The sequence below is a fragment of the Trachypithecus francoisi genome, unplaced genomic scaffold (genome assembly GCF_009764315.1).
Source record: "Trachypithecus francoisi isolate TF-2019V2 unplaced genomic scaffold, Tfra_2.0 Contig00353, whole genome shotgun sequence".
In the NCBI taxonomy this organism is placed as follows: domain Eukaryota; kingdom Metazoa; phylum Chordata; class Mammalia; order Primates; family Cercopithecidae; genus Trachypithecus; species Trachypithecus francoisi.
Window position 1 is genome coordinate 61,889 of NW_022680587.1, and position 12,678 is coordinate 74,566.

Here is a 12,678-nt window from a genome sequence, read left to right on the forward strand (position 1 = left end):
CACTGCAAGCTCCGCCTCCCGGGTTTCCGCCATTCTCCTGCCTCAGCCTCCCGAGTAGCTGGGACTACAGGCGCCCGCCACCTCGCCCGGCTAGTTTTTGTATTTTTAGTAGAGACGGGGTTTCACCATATTAGCCAGGATGGTCTCGATCTCCTGACCTCGTGATCCGCCCGTCTCGGCCTCCCAAAGTGCTGGGATTACAGGCTTGAGCCACCGCGCCCGGCCAACAATGTTTTTTAAAACCCCAAAGCTGAGAGTCCAGCCTTGACCCCCTATGTGTGCCCTGTAACACCAGTGACCTTGGGGGACTGTGGAGGGGCAGGACATCAAAGAAACAATGAACTAATTCCTCTGAACACCAACTCTTTAGCAGATATTATTATATTCTAAATATATGCTATACAAATATACAAATATATACATATATACAAATATATGTATATACATATGTATATATGTTTGTGTATAATTTGCATACATATGCATATGTATATATTTGTATATATACAATATATTATATAGTATATATTTGTATATATACAATATATTATATAGTATATTTGTATATATACATATATACAAATATATGTATATACATATGTATATATTTGCATATATGTGTATATATTTGTATATATACATTTGTATGTATTCAGTATATATTTATATATATTTAGAATATGTTCTAAATATATGCATACATATACATATAGTATATGTTTATACAGATATATATACAAATATATAATATATATATTTAAGTATAACATATAAGTATAACAAATATTTGTATCTATAATATATATTTGTATGTAATATACAAATATTTGTTATACTTAATTTTTATGTTTTATACATAAAATAAGGTACACTATCAAATATGAAACACAAAATATCCCAAAGTCATTACATATTCCTGCCAAATTAATATTAAAATGGTAGGTAATACATCTAATAAATCCAATTTTCAAAAATTTCAAACATCTTTTGAAAACATTATATGGAAAATAGCATGATGTTTTTAAACTTTGGTAACTTTTAGGACCACCTCTTACAAAGACATGTAATTATTTTGCAGTTTTTAGGGGTATAAAGTTCATCAGCTAATCATAAGGATGCAAATTCTTATTTCAGATGACTCTTTGGAAAACTTGGGACAATGTCATGGCCTACTGGTTACAGCATTTTGAGAAGAACAGTGGTTTTGACCTGGGCACACTTTCTAACATATTCACTCTCAACTGTTCTTATGCTGTTGGCCACCTTAACCCCATCAAAGAGGCTTTTTCTCAAGCCATGTCTCTCAGCTGATAGGCATCCCATCAAGTTTTACAGGAACCACAATCTTTTCTTAAATTATTCATTCCGGAAAATTGGAAAAGGCCTTACACTTTGGAGTTCCTTATGCCAATTTTTGGGTGATTTCTGTCTATTGTCATTCCATTGATAACCTTACATATTTTCTCGCTTTACATACCACATATAGGCCAAGAAACCCCCAAACAGTATCTCTAGCTCTGCTTTTTCCCCCAGACTCCTGAATAGAACATGAAATTGGGTACTCTACATCCCTACACTAGTGTCTAACATTCACCCTTGGTATGCCTCAAATAAAATGGATGTAAACCACTGTCATACCGTTCCAAATCAACTTTCTTACTTTAACTAATGATGATTTCACATCTAATAAAGTTGATTTATATAGTTATTAAAGAAAGATGGATTTTTTTTTCAACTTAGTAGTCAAGCATATAAGGCCAAAGGAAATGTTTAATTTCTTTAGCACGCATAACATTTCTTTTTTAAGATATGAAATAATTATTAGGATGGTTATTTGTAAATACTAAATTTGCTAGAGGCTTATTCCAATTCTTCACCCTCCATTTCCACTTCTTATTTTTAAAAGAAAGTTACTCAGAATTTCATAAAATTCAATGCCTGGCTTCAGGAACCCTTGGAATGTAACAAAATTCTACAGAAACTACGAGTCCTGTTTTCTCTACAAGAAATGCTGGAGGGAATACTTCAGGCTGAGTAAGAGGAAGTAGACAGTAACTTAAAGCCATATAGAGTGATAAATATATGGCAAAATGAGAAAACATGTATTTTTGAAATTTTGGTTTGTATTCTATTTTTCTTCAGAATTTAAAATAAAACATAGAAAGGAGTATAATGCTATGTTAATATGTACACAATATATAATGTTCTAATGAGTGACAAAAATAATGTGAAGTGGGAAAAAAACCTGGGAAAAGGAGTTTTTATATGAAATGGAAGCTGATGTTGATTCAATGTAAATTGTTATAACTCTATGAAGTTGTATGTCATCCCCACAGCAACTACAAAGAGAATGAATGTAGAATATACTCAAGAGGAAAGGAGAAGGGAATCCAAATGTCATTTAAAAAATTACGAAATCTCACAAAATGGTAGCAATGATGGATATGAAGGACAAAAGCTATAGACATGGAGAAAAATATTAAAAATGGCAAAAGTAACTATTTTCCTGTCACTAATGACAGTCATGTGTCATGTAATGCCTGGGCTATCTTCTTGAGAAAGGCTTTGTTAGGTAACTTTGTCCTTGGGCGGACATCGTGATGTATAGATAATTCTCTCAAACCTTGTCATGATCTTATCAGCGATCTTTATGTCATATTCTAAATCCTTTGTTTTCATTTCAACATTCTTCACAGCATCTTCATGAGAAGTGAAATCCATTTCGCCAAACCACTTTCTTTGTTCATCCATAAAAAGCCACTTCTCATTTGTGAAAATTGTATGAGATTGCAACCATTCAGTAATATTCAATCTTCAATTCTAATTATAGTTTTCTTGTTATTTTCACCGCATCTGCAATTACTTTCCCCACTGGTCTTGAATTCCTCAAAGTCATCCATCTATGAGGGCTGGAATCAACATCTTCCAAACTCCTGTTCTAGTGTATATTTTGCCCTCTTTTCATGAATCATGCATGTTCTTAATGGCATCTAGAATAGTGTATTAGGATTCTCCAGAGGGACAGAACTAGTGGAATATATATACAAAGGGGAGTTTACTAAGTATGAACTCACATGATCACAAGGTCCCACAATAGGCCATCTGCAGGCTGAGGAGCAAGAGAACCAGTCCGAGTTCCAAAACTGAAGAACTTGGAGTATGATGTTCAAGGGAAGGAAGCATCCAGCACAGGAGAAAGATGTAGACTGTGAGGCTAGGCCAGTCTCTCCTTTCATGTTTTTCTGCCTTCTTATATTCTAGCCATGCTGGCAGCTGATCAGATTGTGCCCACCCAGATTAAGGGTGGATCTGCCTTTCCCAGCCCACTGACTCAACTGTTAATCTCTTTTGGCCACACCCTCAGAAACACACCCAGGATCAATACTGTGTATTCTTCAATCCAATGAAGCTGGCACTCAGAATTAACCATCCCAAATCCACCTTTTGTTAACTTGAACCCATCTCCTGAAATCATACATAATATTCAAATAAATACAATAAGGTCATAATTACACCTAACATAATACAAGTATCCTTCCTACAACCGGAAATGCACCAATCCCTACCCCAAATACTATTACATAAAGTTAACAATACTTAAATGCTGATGTGAAGTCAATAAATCTTATGTCACATGATGAAGGAGAAGGAAATAAAATGAAGATTTGTTTTAGTACAGGTGTATACATACACAAATATGTTTTTAACAAAAGGAGAAGGAAATACTCATGACAATTACAGTCCTCGTTTCTGCAGCTGGTCATATGGTCATAGCTGATGACTACCTTCTTCTACTACCCATTATGTATATCTTTGTGTAACTGATATGCAAGCACCTCAGCGGGTCATGTTTTTTTCCTGATAGAGTGAATCAAACTTTCATTTTTGAAGGGTCTGGGTCACTTGTAGTCCTGCTGGATTGGGCTATTGTAATTTCCCATTGACCTTAATCACATGGCATGGTAATTCTAAGCGACGCCCTAATGGATCTCCTGTATTCCATGCATACTCTTCCTTACCTGTGTTGTGAGATAGTAGACTGATTTCATCTTGATAGCCTGGGTCAATCACCCCAGCCAACACTGTAACTCCCTTCTTACCCCGTTGACTTAAAGGTAGGAGGAGCCCAAAGCGTCCAGATGACTATCTTCACTTCCAGTTTAATGGAATCGTCATTGTGTCTCCTGGTGGCAGCGTTCTTCCTTCTAGAACTAAGATCTCTAGGCCGGCAGAAAGTGATGTCACGAGAACAGGAAGCAAAAAATTTGCTAGTGGATCACTGGGGTAATGTTGAGCGGTGCCACTTCCACTTCCTTGATTTCTGGACCGTGAATTCTGTCTATGAAATACAGTACCAATACATTGGACGCATACACAGCCTTATGGAGAACTTTGCCCCATCCCTGCACAGGACTGTCACCAACTTTCTAATCATGTTTCTTCCAAGTCCCTAACCATCCAGCTAAAACATTGGATACAGGCCATGAATCACTATATAATCACACATCTGGTCATTTCTCCTTCCATGCAGCACAACCAGGTGCACTGCTTGAAGTTCTGCCCACTGGGAAAATTTCCCTTCATCGCTGTCCTTCAGGGATGTCCTACAAAGAGGCTGTAGTGCTGCAGTTGTCCACTTTTGGGTGGCGTTTGCATAACGTGCAGAACCATCTGTGAATGACTTACAAAATGTAGTCATTCTTGATCACTGGAAATGTTAAATTCTAGAAAACGTAGCATTCCTTTGCATGATAACGTCATTCTGCTACAGTTGTTGGCAGAAGATTCATTTGATGAATCCAATCTTTCCAAAATAGATGATTCTGATGATTCAGACAATTCTGATGTTAGTTCTCTTTAGAAATAACTCCAAGAATAGTTTTTATATTTTATTTTTCCTTTGAAAATAAGTCAGATTTGCTTCAGCCTCAAAAAGTGTGTTTATGTAAAATTAAATGAGCACTGGCAGTGAGCTTCTTTTTTTTTTTTTTTTTTTTTTTTTAACAGGAAAAGGGTTAAAAGGTGCTTCCTAAATACCAGTCTACAAAATAGCCACATTTAATTCACTGCTTAACCATTTTTAAATGTTAGCTTCCTGAGCCAAAATGAGGGTTCAGGAGCAAACAATGAGGGAGCAGACTTGAGCTGTCCTCAGATAACAAGACCTATTTGCACATTTGGCTCCAGGGTGGTCTTCAACTATAGAAGATCCTGGCTCATGGAGATATGGGAAGAAACATATCCACCCCCAATTGAGGATTCCTGAAGCAAGCCAGGACCTTGGGTAGGATTGATACCCTCCAGATTGTCTCCAGTTGGGAAAGCTTTGTCACAAATGGTATGTCTCTGATGACCAGGTATTAAGATCACCCACTCAGGTCATGCTGGTTCTAGGTGTGTAGAGAAATTAGAAACTGTCTTAGTCCATTGTGTTGCTATAAAGGAATACCTGAAGCTGAGTATGTATAAAGAAGAGGTTTATTGGCTCACAGTCTGGTGGCTATACAAGAAGCATAGCATTGGCATCTCTTAGGCCTTTGGTGAGGGCTTCAGGCTGCTTCTCCTCATGGCAGAAAGGAAAGGAGAGCCAGCATGTGCTGAGGTCACTAGTGAGAGAGGAAAGCAAGAGAGGAAAGTAAGGTGCCAGGCTCTTTTTAACAAGCAGCTATGAAAAAAGTAATAAAACCAGAATTCACTTGCTACTGCAGGGAGAGCACCAAACCATTCATGAGATATCTGCCCCCATGACCATAATGACTTCACTAGGCCCCACCTCCTACAATGAAAATTCGGCATATGGTTAGGAGGGTCAAATATGCCAACCATAGCGTTCTGCCCCCGATCCATAACCTCATGTTCTTCTGTCATGCAAAATGTAGCCATTTCATCCCAATAGTTCCCAAAAGTTGTGACTTGGTCTAGCACCAACTTAAAATTCCAAAGTACAAAAATTCATATCAGACTCAATGCAACTTCCTGCCAGTTATGAGCCTATGAAGTCAAAAACAAGTTATTTACTTTCAAAGTACAACCATGTTATCTGTTGTGGGTAAACATTCCTTTTTCAAAAGGGAAGTTAACTAAAAAAAGGCAGGGGTAGGGACAGGGGAAATAGGACTCATGGAAATCAGAATTCCAGCAAAGCAGACATTAAATTTAAAGCTTCAGGGTAATTTCTGTTGACTTTATGTCTTGTACAGCCTATTGTCTAGATTCTTCTTGACCTAAGTAGCATTCCTTCCTTCTGGCTGTGGGGCAAGGCCTTCTGTGAAACGGGAGTCTTATGATCTACAGTCAAACAAGATAGGTCAGATAATTATTTTTATGGCCATAATTTACACAGAAAGATGGAGGGAAAGTTAGAGTAGTATGTTTAGTTTTTATGGCTGGCTTTGGGAAAAATGGATTCTGATTCCTATGACCTACTTTGGGGAAGAAAGATTTTAGTTTCTGTAGCTAGTTTAGGGAGAAAGAGGATTGAGATACAAGAGGGCGAGAGAAGCTCAGAGAAAAACTTTTGCTTCTGAAGCCTTTATTTGGGGCATTGTTTGCTGAGTCCTGGCATTAATAGAAGTGTATGTTGGTTCTCTTATTAATCTGCCTTTCATCAATTGATTTTTTAGTGAAACATCAGAGAGCAAAGGGAAAGTCTTCCCTTGGCCCCTATAACTACCATTTGACTGGAGGGAGATATTTTATTTTCTTTCCATTACTGGATGGTAAACATGCCTTCCATTTCCTTGGAAAGAAGTGCTATCTCTATATGCCAACACTGTTCACTCTATGAATTTCTTTTAAAAAAAGCGTGGAATGCGGGGAAGACAATGTTCCCTACTTATCAAATATGCAGAAATGTGAGCGACCTTTCAGAATGGTCTCTCAATAGGCATTTACCAATTTTGACCAATTACACACTCCTTACAGGGTTTGTTTCATTCATAATCTACATCCTCTACCAGACTATAAACTCAAGGCATTGAAATTTTATTTCATTTTTGCCTACCTTATTTATTGATAAAACAATGTTTGGCACATAATGAATATTCAATAAAATTTTGCTAGATGAATAAATGAATGGCACAATATGCAAGAACAAAATGCCAGAACATGGGTAGATTATTAAGAACCTTAATAAATTAATGAGATGCACTGCTTTAAAATCAGTAAATATAATTTTGAAATTTTTGAATATTTGATAGCTTGGAAAAATAGTTGTTACTTCTGTTACATATAAAAGTACATAATCTGCATGTTGAAGATTTCACAATTGTAAAAACACACAAAACAAGAATATTTGCATAGGAAAATTATGAAGAAAAATACACCAAATGTAAAGTATTCTGGAATGGAAGAATTACACATTATTTTTGTTCTCTATCCTTTCTCTTCTGTTTTCTAAATATTTATGTTATTTGTGCACACTTTTTAATAATTAGAAAAATAAACATTCTCATATTCAAATCTTTACCTCATAAAGTGAAGAAATGAAAGGCAGGCAAACAGAAACTGTAGATGCTGCTTTCTAATCACCTCACCAAATACAGACATCCTCTCCAAGATGCCTAAAAGGAAGAAATTCTGCTAGTATCACTCAATAGATCATGGTCAATATTCTTCAGAAAACAGATAACAAAGGTGATAAGCAGCATTGAAATAGAAAAAAAATATTAATTTATAATTCTTTTCCCACTCTGTGAATGCAAGTGCTTTTCTGAAGGTGCATTGAGGATTTGCTAGCATCCCATAATTTACAATTATGTTCCTACTTGTACCCCAGTACACATAGTCTAATATAAGGAGGGGATAACATGTATCTCTAATATCCAGACATGCAAAACGTTGTTGGGAACACGCCTCCAAATCTGGCCATAGACAGGCCCCAAACTGGCCATAAACAAAATCTCTGCAGTACTGTGACATGCTCGTGATACCTATGATGCCCACACTGAAGGTTGCTGGTTTACCGGAATGAGGGCAAGGAACAGCTGGCCCACCCTGGGCAGAAAACCACTTAAGGCCTTCTTAAACAACAAACAATAGCATGAGCAATCTGTGCCTTAAGGACATGTTCCTGCTGCAGATAACTAGCCAGAGCCCATCCCTTTGTTTCCCATTTTAGTTAATCTGTAATCTATAGAAACAATGCTTATCACTGGCTTGCTGTCAATAAATACGTGGGTAAAACTCTGTTTGTGGCTGTCAGCACTGAAGGCTGTCAGCCCCCTGATTCCCACTCCGCACTCGATATTTCTGTGTGTGTGTCTTTAATTCCTGTAGTGCCGCTGGGTTAGAGTCTCCACGACCAAGCTGGTCTCAGCAAAATGTGATTACTGTTTGATTAATTATAAGAATTCTTGTTATTCAGTAAGTAGTAGTAGTATTTTCCTTTTCCTGTTTTTTTTTTTTTTCATTTTTATAATTTGTCCTTTCCAATTGTATGTCAATAATGAGTACCTTCTCAGCAGTTAGTGTGCCAGGAGCTGTGATATTGAATAGGGTCACAGAGATGAGTAAGACAAGGCTAAACACTCTCATGAGGGAGACCACAGATTTCTACTTAAAGCTTTTCAGTATATAAAAGTCACTTCACACATTTTTGTTCATTCAAAAATGTCTTCTCTCAGAATCCTGGTATGGTTTCACAAAAAGAAAAGAGACTGTTCACATATTTTTTGGGGGGACTGAATTTATATTCTCATAAACTAAAATTGTTTCCCTATTTCTGAAATAGTCATATTTGTATTTTATTTGTTGGTAATTATTCTACCAGTTTGGAGTGTAAAAGTGGAAAATATGGTGCTAGTACATTGCTAAGCAGCAAAATGAGCATATATTTCCAAGTCATGCTAATTAAGATATTCTATATTATATATGTAATGTATAAGTAATATAATGAATCAAGGGATTATAAATAGAATTTTAAGTTAATATGCTCTACAATAATCCAAGTGTTGTTTTTTTCTTTTTTTTAAAGCAAAGCATAAAAAGACATAAAGGCTTTTGGTTTTTGCATATAAAATCTCTGTCGGGTGCAAACACACATAAAATAATTTCATTTTTTCCCTATTTCTACACTCCCCTCCAAACTTCTTTGTGTTTGATTCTTCTTCTTTTTTCCTCAATCCTGAGATCCTGCCACAGTTTATCCAATGGAACGTCATGTTTGTGAACAAACCAAAGTCAAGGGATATTGGATTCCCCAGAGATGGGCTGCAGGTAGACAAAGATGACACTGGAGTACGAGTCTTGCCTTGAGGATCCAGAGAAACACCAGAGGATCTTATCTTGGTAGAGGCCACAGGAGACACCTCAGTCACTAGCACTGAAGGTCTATTAGTTTCATAAGTCATTTATCATTCAGATTGGTGAGATTATATATCTGAGGAAGTGAGAGTTATGACAGGCAAAGAAAGCCAATGAAGACATAAATTTGGGAGATATAAATGGTGTCCTGAAAAGGTAATGCCACATTAAGGAGAAATGCCACTGGACTCTTAGGGGAGGACATGGAAGCAGGGCCCACTGTGACTTCCCTAGGACCTATGCATATTTACCTACCTGGGCCCATCTCCATAAAAATATTAAAATTACGTCTTATGTTGCCTCAGTGGAGACACGAAGATGGACCAGGTTTTAGTCATTATTACGTATTTGTTATTATTGTATTAATTTTTCTTTGTTAACATAAATTAAGATAGCCCTGTGCCTTCTAGGTCTAATGGGTAAGAGGGTCCAAAATGTAGGACCCAGGCACAGGTAGTGAGGGCATCAAAAAAAGTGGATTCACAATGGTGCAGACATAGGCAGTGTTACTCACAGACCGACATTCCTGTTGGGCCAGAAATTGAGCCCTGGAGGAAACCTATGGTCTGCGGGCTACAGTGACTCTCCTGTTTCACCCCATGCCTGAATTCAGGCCTGTCTTGCTGATGTAGAAAACATGTGTTCCTCTGTTTCTGTGTGTCCTGCAGAAAACAGTCTGTGAAAGAATCTGCAAGCATCACTTACAATTGTAACTTAGCATGTCAGAGATTTCCTTTGAGGCCATCAATGGCTTTCATGTCCTCTGGAGTCAACTCAAAGACAAAAACCTGAAAGGCAGGCAATACTCACATTAACCTTTCCCCAGGACAGCAGCTTCTACCTGGAAATCCAAGGACTTTGCAAGGGGCAAAGGCAAGGATGGCATTAGGGAAGGCATTCCCATCCTCACCAGCTTCCAGGTGCACCTGGCCTGGGACCTCTTCCACCTGAGCTATGCCTCTTCTCCATCCCACCCCTCTTCTACTCGGCACCACTTCTCAAAAGAAAGATGTGCACTCCTCAATCTAAAATATTTCTAGAGAATTGCTTGAGACAGAAAAAGGAAATCACTTGTTTTAAAATGGAAAAGAAAGTGTGGACACAATACCTGCCACCTGGACTTGACCACACTTGGTCAGGCTCTTGTTTCCCCACTTCCTGGGAACTTGATCCAGCCTTAGACTGAGCAAGCCTTGAAACATGGAGCAATCCCACTCAAGAGTCTGTTTGCCCCAGAAAAAGCATTTCCTGATCAACTGTTGTACTTGCTCACTTTGGGATCCCTGAATACTGTCTATTTGCAGCTGTGTTTGTTTGTCCTCATAAAAATGTTTTCGGATTGATCTTTGAGACACACAGATGTTACGCTCAGGGTTCTACCTTTGAATACATTTCTCTTACTTGAGTCTAGGTTGGTTGTCATTTGTCAACACATAGCCCCTGCTGGGAAGTCCTTTAATAGCAAAACAGAGAGATCTTTGGTAAAAAATATTAAGTTAATTATGTGATCCAGGAGACAATTTCTTGAAAGACTCAGATCATCTGCCTATCTATCTATCTATCTATCTATCTATAATCTATCTATCCATACATCCATTATCATCATCATCTCTCTCTATATATACATGTTTGTGTATATATGTGTGCGTGTGTGTGTACATATATATATATATCTGTCCATTCATTTTATATATCCACCCACCAGTTTATCCACTATTCTTTAAAAAAATGTACTTCAGCACTCCAGCCTGGGCGACAGAGCAAGACTCCATCTAAAAAAAAAAAAAAAAAAAAAAAAATGTACTTCAGAAGTGATATGGTTGTCATGGGAGCAGGTATTATTAACATGCGTTTAATTGAAAACTAAAATGTAATCTGTGTGGTTTAGCAATGAGATTAGATTGACCTATTGGATTCTTCCACAAATTGATATACTTGATCTATAACTATAACATTTTGAAGTAAATACATTATAAAGAATATGTCTCAAATGTCATATCTTGTAAATATGAAACTCATAAACTTTATAGCCGTCATCTCAAAATGAAAAATAGCTTACATAGTTTTTCAAAATTCCTATGGGATTCTAAAAAACATAAGTTGAAGACCTGTGATTGATATAAGGCCCAGAGTGTATATGGGGAGAGGCTTAGGAAATAACTTTACTTATTGTATACGCTAATTGGGTAAGGCTATGAACTTATACCTAGTTTCCTCGCTGCCAGGAGAAAGGTGACAAAAGATGAGCCAGGATGAGCCAGAAAGAGTCACTGCATTTGGAGTCTCACCATCCAGAGAGCACACTGACATATTAGCAAACAATGTGCAATAAGAAAAAAATCTCACTAAGCAGAGACTTTTCATGTATTACTGTGGTGAAAAAAAATGTGGTAGGTGGTTTGAGTGGCTTAACAAAGCAGCTTATCCTACTTGGGTTTGATCTTAAAATACAAATAGGAGTTTGTTGGGCAGAGAAGGTGAATGGGAGAAACCAGGGCCCTTAAATTCATTACCATGTAGAAGAACTCCTAAAATGGATTAAAATGACAGAGTTGAAATTTACTTAGTGTCACATACTTAGTAAGTGGCAAAGCCAGGCACAGAGGTGACAAACGTTGGGACTCTGAGTCAAGTGCTGTCTCTTCTCACCTTTGCAAGCTGCCCCCATCCCTAGCACACAGCAGAGAGAAGCATGAGAATGAATGGGACACAGTGTAGACTCCCATGCAAGAGAGGTCACCAGGACAGCACCCATGGCTCGCTCTGGAGCAACACCACTGGACCCATACCTGAAGGTCACCTTGCATTCTCTTCTCAGAGCAGCTCTTGGCCAGAACCGACAACCCTGCTAAGCTGGGTGACCTGACCTGGGCTTCAACTGCATTCCTTGGCAATGGCCTTCAAGATTGGCTCCTCCAAGAGATGTGAACTGTCACAATGCAGCCCAAAAAATACATCCATACACACACATACACATAGATGTTAAGGATGGAGGATGGAAAATATAGAGTGTGCTGTCCCTTTTCCTGAAATCCTCCAGAGAATTGAGAAAAACTGGTACAATGTAGTATGGTTATAAACAGTTTCATAAATATTCAAAGAAAGTCATTCATAATTGCAGCAAACTGGAAACAATTGTCCATCAATAGGTGAATGGATAATTTGTAGTATAGTTCTCCATATAATGAAATATTACCCAGAAATAAAAGAACTACAGATATTGCAACTACATAATGTATCTCACAGACATGGTGAGCAAAAGAAGCCCAATGAAATATAATATACATTATCTTTCTCATGAAATTTCAGAGCAGACGAAACTAATCTAAGATGAAAAAAAATAGCTACCTAGAGGTGAATTATTGTCTCAGAAGA